The sequence below is a fragment of the Phoca vitulina genome, unplaced genomic scaffold (genome assembly GCF_004348235.1).
Source record: "Phoca vitulina isolate PV1807 unplaced genomic scaffold, GSC_HSeal_1.0 scaffold9, whole genome shotgun sequence".
Classification (NCBI taxonomy): domain Eukaryota; kingdom Metazoa; phylum Chordata; class Mammalia; order Carnivora; family Phocidae; genus Phoca; species Phoca vitulina.
This window is the reverse complement of record NW_022589712.1, coordinates 65,610,762-65,623,206: the sequence shown is the minus strand read 5'-3', so window position 1 is coordinate 65,623,206 and position 12,445 is coordinate 65,610,762. Positions and strand designations below refer to the sequence as shown.

Sequence of the window (12,445 nt, the reverse complement as noted above, 5' to 3'; positions counted from 1 at the left end):
GAGTACTGCAATAGTGCAGCATCCTTTTGCACCCTCTGTGCAAAAGGTGCCAGTAAGAAGTGTCCCCCAGCAAAAGGGACTGTCACTGCAGATGACCATGTGGCAGATTCTCTGGCGGGGAGGCCCTGACCATAGCTGGCAAGTGAGACTAATGCTGGTGGCCCTAGGGACTACAAATAGGCCCTGATGGGAATAGACATTGACTCTATATTGGGTTTTGCTTACGTTGTGGTAGATGTTAATACTGAGAATCCTATAAAAGAAGCTGAGCAGAAGATACTGCATCAATTTGGATTGCTGACCATTATTTCTTTACACCAACGAACACATTTTATGGTTTATTATATCCAACAAAGGTCAGAGAGATATCCTCCTCAGAGAAGTTGTATAGAGAATTGGAACAGCCAATGGGAACATTAGTTGTGTAAAAAGGAGGAGATAAAGGCATGAAGGGCTGGTTCATGCACCTTTATGAGTGCGCACTAACACTCAACATGAGCATGACTTAAAAAATGCACACACACACACACACACACACCTCCCAAGATAGATTCCTGTTTCCCCAGTGGGTCTAAGGAAGAGAAGGTGGGAAAGATGCCTGTATACTCTCTTCACACATCATCTCAATTTTTTCTCCCTACTGCAGCAGTCATAGGACCAGGGCTGCAACTACAAGAGCTGGAACAGGGATGATTCCAAATGAGAAATTACAGCTGAGCTTTAAACCTTTTGTCAGAATGCATAAGGGCCTGGTGGGGCAAGATATGCCTTCACCGCAGCTGGCCAGACTGGGGCTAACACCTTGCCTGGTAGCAAAGACAGCTCACTAGTTCTGAACCTGGGTAACCTTACTCTACGTGAACAGCAGCGGCCTGAGGGGAAAGCCCTGGCCCTATTAGCATCACTGCCAGAAATCTAGATCAGCACAGAGGCCAGACTTGAAATCTTCTCCAAACGTAGAAGAGTTTGGCTATAATGGAGAGAAGGAGGAAAAGTAGCCAAGGGTAAAGTAATGAATGAATAAATAAGTTTTATAATAAGGGGAATCCAATAGCACATTAACACCTCAGAAGAGGCTTTGAGTAAGAGATGATACTGTCTCTTAGCTCAATTATATTAGATGCCTGGAAGGATAAAGCCATAGGTTTGCCTAGATCACTCCTGCTCTCAGAATCTGACAAGATGGAATGGAAGTCCACAAACCTGAGTGGCCTGGCCCAGGGAGACGTTTTTCATATGATGTGATGATGGACCGGAATGATGATTGATGTCTGCACAGGATTTTAGTAATGTGCCAATATCTTTTGAGTGATATATTATTTTGCTATAAAGAGTCCATGGCCAGAGACTGGAGGGTGGGCTGTGAGAGAATAGAAAATATCTGTTCGTCTCTGCCCTCCACTCCTGGCACGGAGCTCCTAAGCCCTTGTCATTTCCTAAGTGATAAGAATGCTTGGAGCCTCTCTTGTTCTAATATTAGCCTTTAACCTCTGTTCCTGACACGGAGCTCCTAAAACCCTAGATAGTGTCAGAGTTGTGTGTGTGTGGGAAATCTCTACACATTTGGTGACCAGAAGTGTCAGACATTGTTTTATGTGAGCAGTAAAGGAGACTCACAGGGAAGAAACACACAGTAGGGAAGAAGCAGGGTTTTCCTTGCACAGGTGGAAATCTGAGTTTTTAATTTTAATTTTTATTTAATTATTTATTTTAAGATTTATTTATTTATTTGAGAGTGAGAGAGACAGCGAGAGAGGGAACACAAGCAGGGGGAGTGGGAGAGGGAGAAGCAGGCTTCTGGCGGAGCAGGGAGCCTGATGCAGGGCTCGATCCCAGGACCCCGGGACCATGACCTGAGCCGAAGGCAGACGTTTAACGACTGAGCCACCCAGGCGCCCCAGTTTCTCATTTTTAGATGCCATGTCCAGAAGAGGAGTTAAATAAATATTTATTAAATTGAACAGAATGTACTCGGGACCAGACAGATGACTTGCAGCATTTCCATCCCTACTCAAACAGAAGACTCACAGTGCAAAACACAAAACCTCCTCTCTACATTTTCAATCATTCTCCTTCATAAGGACAAAATAATCTCAGATTAAAGTGAAGTTTATTTATATTCATATAGAAGTGATATGCAATCCTCCCTTCCCCCCCAAAAAAGACTAGTTCTGTATGATTGCAATAGCATCTAATCAGTTACAATTTGCGTGGTTTCTTGTTTCTTTTTTCCAGAATGCTATCTACATTTACATGATCAGCATGATACATATAGAAATACATGTTAATGTGAACTCAATCTGAATGATACCAAGTGTTACGAGTTTTATGGAGCTGATTCACCAGGTGGGAGTGCTTGATTTTTTTTCCCTGTGCAAAATTTTTAAAAACATTTTGGAATTTAGGAGCTAGTGAGAAGCTTAATTAAAGTGAAGCAGGAAAAATTAAAAAAAAGTCTTTGAAGGAGTGATCTTAAGATACCTAAATTTCAGTAAGTCATTCTACCAAATAATTATGTGCTGAAGGAATTTTCAAGCTTTCTAATGTTTGTTTCATATCTTTATTCTTTTTTCCCCCTCTGTCTGATTCCCGGATTTAAATTCCTTTTGAAGCCTGGAAGTAAATTGTTGGATTTACTTTCTCTCCCACTTTGAGTTTTTTGAACTAACATTTCTTTTTTTTTTTTTTTTTTTAAGATTTTGTTTATTTATTTGAGAGAGAGAGCACATGAGAGGGGGGAGGGTCAGAGGCAGAAGCAGACTCCCTGCCGAGCAGGGAGCCTGATGCGGGACTCGATCTAGGGACTCCAGGATCATGACCTGAGCCGAAGGCAGTCGCTTAATCAACTGAGCCACCCAGGCGCCCTGAACTAACATTTCTAATCAAGATTCTATCTCATGGAATAATATGTGAGACCGACATTACAAACTGTCCCCATTACTGATTTTCCCTTTCTCCTTTCCCCTCTCCCTTTGGCAATAGGATCTCCTGGACTCATCTGTGAGGATTAAAAGTACTTTTCTGGGTCTCCTTTGCAATGAGATGTGGCGATGTGATTAAGTTCAGAACAAGGGGATGTGGGTGGAAGCGAGAGATGCAATGAAAAATCTGGACCTGATTTTTTTTTTTTCCTGGTCTTATGTGGCTGCTATCTTACTTTGGCCATGCAAAAGGAAGAACAGCCTTAGGAAAAGTTGGATCAATAAAACAGAAGAAATCTGCATTCTTGAGGGAACATGGTACCCTACTGAGCTGGACCAATCACCTTTAGATTTATGTATAAGAGAAGTAAACTTTAACCATATTTAGGACATTTCATTTTTAAATCTGTTTGTTAAAGTAGTTTAGCCTTTGATCTATCTGATACAATTTATCAGAATCCATAGCATTTGTAATATAAATAGATGGCTTTTGCTTTGCTGTGTTAGCTGACTCTTCTGGCTTAGGTTCCAGGCCCAAGATACTGTTCTCATCACATAAATCCCAGTCACCTACTCCAGGACGGGCTTTACTAACTGAAATCCAAGGCAATTGTTGATTTCTTCTACTTTTAAGTTCTTTATTATTATTATTTGTTTCTCATTTCAGTGATATGCTAAATTAATTAATTGAAATCTCATGGGCAGTGTATTTCTCCATACTTAGAACTTCAGAATAAGGACTCTTAAACCTTCCCTGATTAAGAGATTTTGAGTTTGTTTTCATATGAGTGCCAAAAATGTTTAAAAAAATATATTGTGGTTGTCATAGTAACTGTTCACAGCACCCATCCATAGAGCAGGTTGCATTAGATGCATTGGGTTTAGTATTCTGGTCTTTTAGTAGCATTTAATAGGAAGTAGTTTTGTGGATTTCACCCTGTAATAGCTCCTTTTGCAGAAGAATCTTGAGACTCATTGCCGATTGGGTTTCTCCTTAGTTTGATTACTTGTTCCGGTTTACAACAGATCAATAATATTTGTTGAATGCATGAATAAATAAATAAATAAGCTTACATGGTTACCTTTAAAGGATAAAGTTTTGCTAAGTGGTTAGGAAAAAGTAGTAGGAGTTTTCCACCATGACATGAGATGACAGGCATCTTCCAACTTTCCATTTGCCACCTAACAGGAAAATATTCCTTATGTCCTAAGATTTTCTTCTGTGAGCATAGCTTTGTGAAGTTTAAATTAAATCTTAACAAGAAAATCTCAGTTAACATAACAGAAAGGCACTGCATGAGGAAGCAGAGGAAAGCTATTAACATAGGTGTCAAAATAGATGTTTTTGGCCCGAGTGAAAAAAGGTGAATATATCACCTGTATTAATCTCATACTTTCCAGAATTGAATGTTGGTATAACGTTTTAAAATTCATATATTTTTCATAAGTTATTTACTATTCAATTTAGTGATATTGTAAAGAAGGACTGATATTTTGCTGAGCCTCTTGAAAGTATCTTCTGCTGCGTTTTTTTCTTTAATTTATATGAAGAAATTATTCTGATTTAAGTGTTTAATTGCATCCCAATTTTTAGCATCTTATTCTTTTGAGATAGGTTTAGTGACATTAATATTCTTCACACTCTTTAGTGGTTGAAAGGTCACATAATGCCCCTTGAACTCTAAATGCTTCCATGTACATTTCATAAAGACAAGGATATTCTCTTAACTACAAAACTGCACAAACTTAAACTTTCAAAATCAGAAAGTTAGCATTAGTGTAGTACTACTATCTAACTTAAGAATTTATTCAAATTTTTCCAATTATCACAATAATGTTTTTCATTTTTATTTATTTTAAAGATTTTATTTATTTGAGAGAGAGAGCATGTGCTTGAGTGCATGAGTTAGGGGGAAGGAGCAGAGGGAGAGGGAGAAGCAGACTCCCAGCTGAGCAGGGAGCCGGACGTGGGGCTGGATCTCAGGACCCTGGGATCATGACCTGAGCCAAAGGCAGACGCTTAACTTACTGAGCCACCCAGGCACCCCAATAATGTATTTTTATGAAAGAAAAACAATTCTGGTCCAGGATCCAGTCCAATATCACACATTGAATTTAATTGTTCAATCTTTAGGCTCCTTTAAAACAGAGCAGTTCACAGATTTTCTTTGATTTCCATAACTTGGACAAATATGAATAATGCAGAGCAATTATTTTGTAAATGTTCCTCAGTTTGAGCAAGTCTGATCTTCCTCATAATTACATAGAGCTATGCTTATTTGGACAGTAATACGGAAGAGATGTGTTTTTCTTTGTGCACCCAAGAAAGACATCACTCCTACAGATTTGACCTATTGATGAAGAGGAAGCTGTTAATTTTGATTACTTGCTAAGGTGGTACCTGCTACATTTTTCCACTATAAAGTTGCTATTCTTCCCTTTGCAAATAATAATTATTTTTTATTGTTTGTTACTTATTTTATTATTATTTAGTATTATTGTTATTATTTATAAGGAAGAGCTTTTCTTTCTCACCGTATTTTCATTAATATCAGTATGGAGTTACAGATTTTTATTTTCTTGAATGAGTTATATCCATTATTATCACTATCTGGGAATTCAAATGGTTCCAGCTTTGGCCAGCAGAATCCCCTTCAAGCAGACCCTTGGGCCTTTTTGATATGCCTGCATCATTTTTTGAGTAGATCTTTATATTCCAGGATATTCCAGGCCCATTTTTTCCTTTACTTGTGCCAGCCTGGAGTCAGCCATCTCTCCAAGTGGTCTTGGTTTCTTGTAGTGGAGAATGGTGCAGAAACCACCATGGGAGTGGTAGGTATGCCTGATGTTACTGGAGAGACATTGACTACAGGATCTTTCAGCAGAGAGCTAACAGTTCTATACTTCTCTTTCTCTCTCTCCAACACATGTATATCTATTATTTCTACTTCATCTTTGTATCTATCTGTGCCTTGACTGCATGCCGATACCGCAATGCCAACCCAACGTCAGAGAGTTTATTCTAGCCTTCTCTCTTTCCATATACATTTCTCCCATCTCTTGACAGTGAAATCAGGCTCCCATTATCCTCAATATATTTACTTGTTTGCTCAATTCTAGAATACACTGAAAGTAGTGTCAAAACTGCCAGCCTTTCTCGCTGCAAAATCAAACCTACTGACTAGAGTTCAATATTTGCTTGTAATTCTTTCTGTCTTTACCCTAAGGATATAAATCAAAATGCTTTTTCAATATTACTTAGCTTAGTTTGGCTCTTGCTTTACCTCTTCACTGTGGTTATATTTTCATTTCAAACTGAGTTAGATTTACTCCTTTCTGTTAGTATTTAATATTAGAATTTTCTCCACCTTGGTTGATATATTATTGTTGTTGGTGGTGGTAGTTAGTATGTAAAACATTAAAATGGGTCCAAAATCCATTACACTTACTATAAGGTGTGCTCAGGAAAGTTTCTTCCATCCCTCACATCCCCCCTTTCTTATTCTCAATTCCCTTCTGCTTGGTTTTCACTCCGCATTGCTTATACCACATTTCAAGCCACTGATAGAATTTTATATGTTCCCTCCATTCTTACACAAAATTTGTTACTATGGGTACTTTTTTTCATTTTGCTCTTTTCTATTTACTATATCCTGAGAACTATGCCATATATGTTCCTACATATTCCCCTTATTTTGTTTTATGGTTACATAGCGTTCCTTTCTATTATAGCTTATTCAGTCACTCTTCTGTATATCAGTATTTAGATTTTTGCCCAAATTTTGCAATTCTAAATAATACTACCATAAATAACTGCCTGCCTAGACTTTTGAATTGTTGAGTATGGAACATCAAGACAAATTCCGAAAAATTAAATTGCTGAATTAAGAAGGAAAATGCACATACCATGTGTTACATATTGCCAGATTCCTCTCCATAAAGCTTGTACCAATTTTCTTTCCACCAGCAGTGCGCATGCCTATTTCCCCATAGCCCAGCCAACAGACAGTGTTGACAAATTCTTAACATTTTTACCAATGTGGTAGGGGAGAAATTATATCACAGGGTAGTTGTATTCTCATAAACTTAAAGACTATTTTTATATTTTTTGTAACGTGCTCATGTTTTTCTGCCTATTTTTGTATCAAATTTTTATTTTATTTTGTTTCCCTTAAGCTTTAAGAATTCTTTGTGTACTATGGACATTAGCTCAATATTTGTGTATACAATGCAGATATTTTATCTCTGTTATTTGTCTTTCAGTTTTCCTTTGTTTAGATTGTTTTTCTTTTCTTTTCTTTTGTTTATACAGTGCAAAGATAGGGTTTTTGGTAGTTGAATGTATTTTTATTGTATTTGAATTTTCAGTCCTTGTTAGAAAAACTTTCCTTGTACTCAGGTCATATAGGAATTCACCCTTTTTTAAATACTTGCATGATGATTTAATTTTTATGCTTAAATATCTGGATTATTTGCAGTTTATTTTTTGGCATATTCTGTGGTTTGGGTCTAATTTAATATTTTTTTCTGAAAACCACTCAACTGTCCCAGTACCATTTATTAAACAGGTCATCCTTTCCCTCAGTGATCTTTTTCTTTTTCTTTTTCTTTCTTTCTTCCTTCTTTTTTTTTTTTTGGCAGGCTCCATGCCCTGTGCAGAGCCCATCGTGGTGCTTGAACTCAACGACCCTGAGATCAAGACCTGAGCTGAGATCAAGAGACGGACGCTTAACTTAACCAACTGAACCACCCAGGCAGCCCTCCCTCGGTGATTTTAAATGTCACCTTAATCATGGCAATATTTCAATCACCTCAAAATGTCTCTATGTACTTGGATTTATTTCTGCACATTTTTTAAAAATAATTCCCTAAACTGCGTCTCCACTTGCATCATCACAACACTGTTTCAATTGTGGAGTCTTCACAATATGTTTTAACATCTACTAGAAGCAGTGTGCCCTCATGGCTTTTCTTTTCACTCTTTCCCCAGCTACCCTTGACTGTTTATTTTCCATATGAACTGTAGTCTCAACTATGGCTACTTAAGAAGCTAGTTGTTTCATTTTGTTTTGTTTTGTTTTAAATTAGAAATGTCTTAAATTCATAAATTAAGATGATGTGACATCTTTATGCTGTTGGGTCATTTTGTTTGAAACAAGGGCTATCTTTCAAGTTAATTTTGTATCCTTTAGGAGAATACTAACTTTTTTTCTCATTAACTGGTCTGCAAATTTTCCTGTTCCTTTCATTTTATCTTCTTCATCAGAAGCATTGTCTTATCAAGATTAACTTACTGAATCCCAAAGAAGATTTAAGTCCCTTCCATATGGTCAGACCTCTGGTTTACTCTGGCTTTTTAGTATTTTCACACTTAGGTTTGCCTTTCTTCTAGAGAGCATTTTACTCACGGTAGTCTTCTCTCTCCCACACAGCTTTCCCACACCACCTTAGCAATCCAGAAGGGTTGGCAACAGGAGCTCAAGAGTTAGCTTTGCTGGAAATTGCTTTTTTTTTTTTTTTACTTAAATAATTTGAAGTCTTTTGTTTTTATGCCTTCTGATGATGCTGAAGGCATTTCTGTCATTTTCTTTGTTCTTCTTTGTAGTTTATTTGTAAGAGATTTGGGTTTTGACTAATGACATAACTTATCTACTTGCAACAAAAATCCCTTTTCATTGTCAAGTTAGACACAACTAACATACAGTCCTTGCAAAAGGAGGTTTGTTACAAAATCCTCCCATAATTAAATAATTCGATCCAGCTCAACCTCGTTCTTCCAGACAAATTTAGAATCTTCTTTTCATCAGTCAATGATTTGTAACATATTGTGCTTTCTCTCTTTCAGTGGAGAGGGAGATTCTGGTAACGAATATTTGTTGTCTAATTTAGGTCTAGATGAGTTAACCCCAAGTTCCCAGTGTAAATATTTATTTCTACCCTCCAAATCTGTGGTTTTAATTTGTGTTCTATAGAGTCTTAGTGGTTCTGTGGAGAGGGAAGAGTGGACATGTGGGCAGGCTACACTATCATTTCATCAAAGCAGGTCAACTTTTCATGTGTCTTTCTTTTGGCCTTGGTATAAATGATCATAAGAAAATATGATTCAAAGCTTAAAAAGTACAAATAAAAAGAGAAAAAGAAAAAATGCATACCTCTAAATGAATTTGTCTTTTTTTTTTTTTTTGCCCTTCTAAAGATGCATTGCTTTATGTTTATATATATTTTCTTAGTAAACCAACTCCAATCCCACTTGAAAGTGGTTCAGTAGAAATAGGATATATGGATAAAAGTTATATCTAATTAGCATGTTACTGTTCTGGCTATTCCTTATAACTGAATGCTATTGTTTTAGTTATAGATTGCTGAAAAAGATACAACTCTAAAACTTAGTATTTTAAAATAGCAACATTGTTAACTCCTACAGTTCTGTGAGTTGACTGGGTTCACCTTGGCAGTTTTCTGCTGTTCTAGTTGGAATAATGGTGTGGCATTCAGATGTCAGCTGAGGATGAAGTCATCTGGACATTTGCCTGGGATGCTAAATGGCTGGGCCTCTCTCCATCTCAACATAGTCTCAAGGACTCTCACCATGTGGTCTTTTCACTCTCTTAATCAAAATAGCCAGACTCCTTACATAGTGGCTTAGGACTCCCAAAAGTACAAAAGTAAAAGCTGCCAGGCTTTATTAGGGCATGGCCCAGAACTGAGATGGTGTTGCTTTCTCCTTATTCTACTAGTTAAAGCTAGTCACAGGTCCACCGGAGGTTCAAGGGATGGAGACAATAAAAGGGCATAAATACCAGGAGGTATGGTTTATTGTGGTCTATCTTTGCTGTGCTCAAGAAGTATTGCTGTACTCAGAAGTACTAAACCAGGAGCAAATGATTTCTCTTCCGTTCTGCTCTTTTCACAAAACAAACCAGTATTCAAATGATGTCCCACTTGTTTACACGTATTCCAGGTTGCTGTGCTTCTACTCTCTGACTTCTTACTTTTCTAGTTTATAGTTGTTTAGATTGCCAGGACTAACTGCCAAGCCATGAATATTTACTAGGCAAAGTTTTTGTTTGTTTGTTTGTTTTGTTTTGTTTACTTCTGCAAAATGTCTTTTAATATGGAAGATGCATTCCCCAAATATGGTATGTATGGTATATTTCTTTGGTATGAACAGAAATGATATGAGTCAAAAGCCTTAATGGCTGAAGATCAGGTTGTTAGTACATCACTTGCCTTGTACATAGTAAGTGATAAAACATACTTGTTGTACTGAAATAAATTCTGTAGTGAAATCCTTGTGTCCCATATTCCTACTAAGCCCAGTGAGAAACTGGGCCTAGACAAGATACTGCTTTCTCAATAATTTCATGCCTCCTACACATAGGCACAAAAGCCATATTTGTGTTATGAGCATTCCAGTCCTAGGCAACTCTGTGTGGAAGCCCTGGAATGAGATCCTCCCTGAGCTCACAAATCTATCACTGAAAGCTTTGCTCCTGAATACGCTTCCCTTCTTGTCCTCGGTCATTATCAGAAAGAATATAGTAGTGAATATCCTAGAACTTCCATCCAACACATTCTATGCCTGAGCAAACTTTGTTAAATTTCATTTCCCGATGATCAGTTAATTAATGTACCAAAAAACTTCAAAAGAATAATCCGGTTAGATTTCAGTTGACAGTTTTCCCAAGCCTTATGCTTGTAATCAACTATGATATTTAAAAGATACTTCCTGAACAGTTAATTTTACATGCCATTTTCAATCTCAAAATGCCACCCATAGGTTAAGAAGGTTGGTGTGTGTTCCAGCTCGATTTCATCTGATGGCTAAATTTTCAGTATGCATCCAAGTTAAGTCTTGATCTGTGTTCTGTGCCTCCTTTAAACTCTATCAACTGGGTGCCTACCAGGAACTGAACTAGTAAATTCTCTGCTGAACTTATCTCAGTAGGATTTTTCTCTATTGAACATTTCACAGCAGCATATCATCCAGTGTGTGGGTGTATTTCAGCAATTAAGAACTTAAGGTATTTAATAATATGCGAAATAATTTTGAAGTCATCTATCTTGGACTACAAGGTATCTGTGAGTTTTCTTCCTAAGAACTTTTCTATGAGTAGAAACAAGAGAAAGCAGATCACTATCTTTCAACTAAAAGAAAAGAACATAGTTACTGGGTTTATTCCTTTCCCACACTTCAATGCAAGGTCATAGTTAATCTGCCACAGGCCTGTGTAAACCATCCCAATTCTTTTTCGAAAAGGCAAATGTAAACAGGGCAGAAACAAGAGTTCACAATTTATATTGGTTAGTGGATATGTATGACATGTTTCACCATTTACAATATATTCATTTATAACCTTGAGGATCCGTTTACTTAGCTGTGTAAACTAATCAGTGGGAAGTATTTTAAATACTTTAGCTAGGTACCAACTCCTACTATGCAGAACCTCGTGTGTAATATTTACCAGTGTCTAAAAATTTGTTCCTTAGGAGGAAAACACCAAAACAAGTCTGAAGAGCCTAGTTAGATTATGTAATCTATATATACACATGCATGCCAACATATATATGTAGCTTCTCCATAATTTTTTTTTTTTTTTTTCCCAGTTTGTTTGTGCTCAGGCTTTGACCGGGTACTTCCGGAGCTGGTACAGCCTCTCGTTCTGCTGCTGCTTCTTGGTCTTTAGCTTTTCCTCATGCTTGTTCTGCCCATGGTGCATGGCACGTGTCTTCCAGGGGCTTGTACTTCTTACCCTGGTAGAATTTCCTGAGGTTCTCTTTCTGCATCTGGCTGATGACGGGGGCAACACAGGTGACGGATTTGCCAACATCTGGCATCTTGGAGAGCTTTGGGGACACGCAGCGGGGACAGCTCCACCTTCAGCTTTTTCAGCTGGTGAAGCAGCTCCTCCTTCTTGCGCGAAGGTCTCGAGCCTTCATCTTGGCCCCCTCTGCGCAATGCACTGCTGCTGCCCTATAATTTTTAACTTTATTCATCTAGGACCTTATTTCTGTAACTTTGCTGAGCGGTTTTGGCTCTTCCTTGGTAAACTAATTTGATCTTCAAAGTTTCCCTGAGAGACTTGTCCTGTGCTTTGACTCTGACTAGGCTTCCTGACCACCTCAATTGATCATGAAAAGAGGTCATTTTCTTTTTGTGTCATCAAGATCCTGCTTCTCTCCAAAATTTCTCTAGTTAACTTTTCCCCTGTTAGCTCAACTCTATTTCTTTGTTTTAATAATTAAAAGAAGAAAGAAAGAAAACACATAAAGACGGGATGAAAATTATTTCTAATCAATATTAATTGTATTCTTAGAATGCTTAAGATTCACTCATCAAACTAATTTATTCTGTATTAAGTTACATTACTGCAGACTAGTAATAGTGAAAAAAAATATTTGCATGATTAACTAAATTAAAAGAGAAAATAAGTGTCATATTCTTATAACCATATAGACAGTTCTTTTTTTTTTTAAGATTTTATTTATTTATTAGAGAGAAAGAGAGAGAGAGCATGAGCAGG

General features: G+C 37.3%; 1 pseudogene; it reads right to left on the bottom strand.

Annotated features, from left to right (window-relative positions):
• Positions 1-11,539: 11,539 nt before the first annotated feature.
• Positions 11,540-11,918, bottom strand: LOC116634291 (annotated as a pseudogene).
• Between the last annotated feature and the right edge of the window lie 527 nt (positions 11,919-12,445).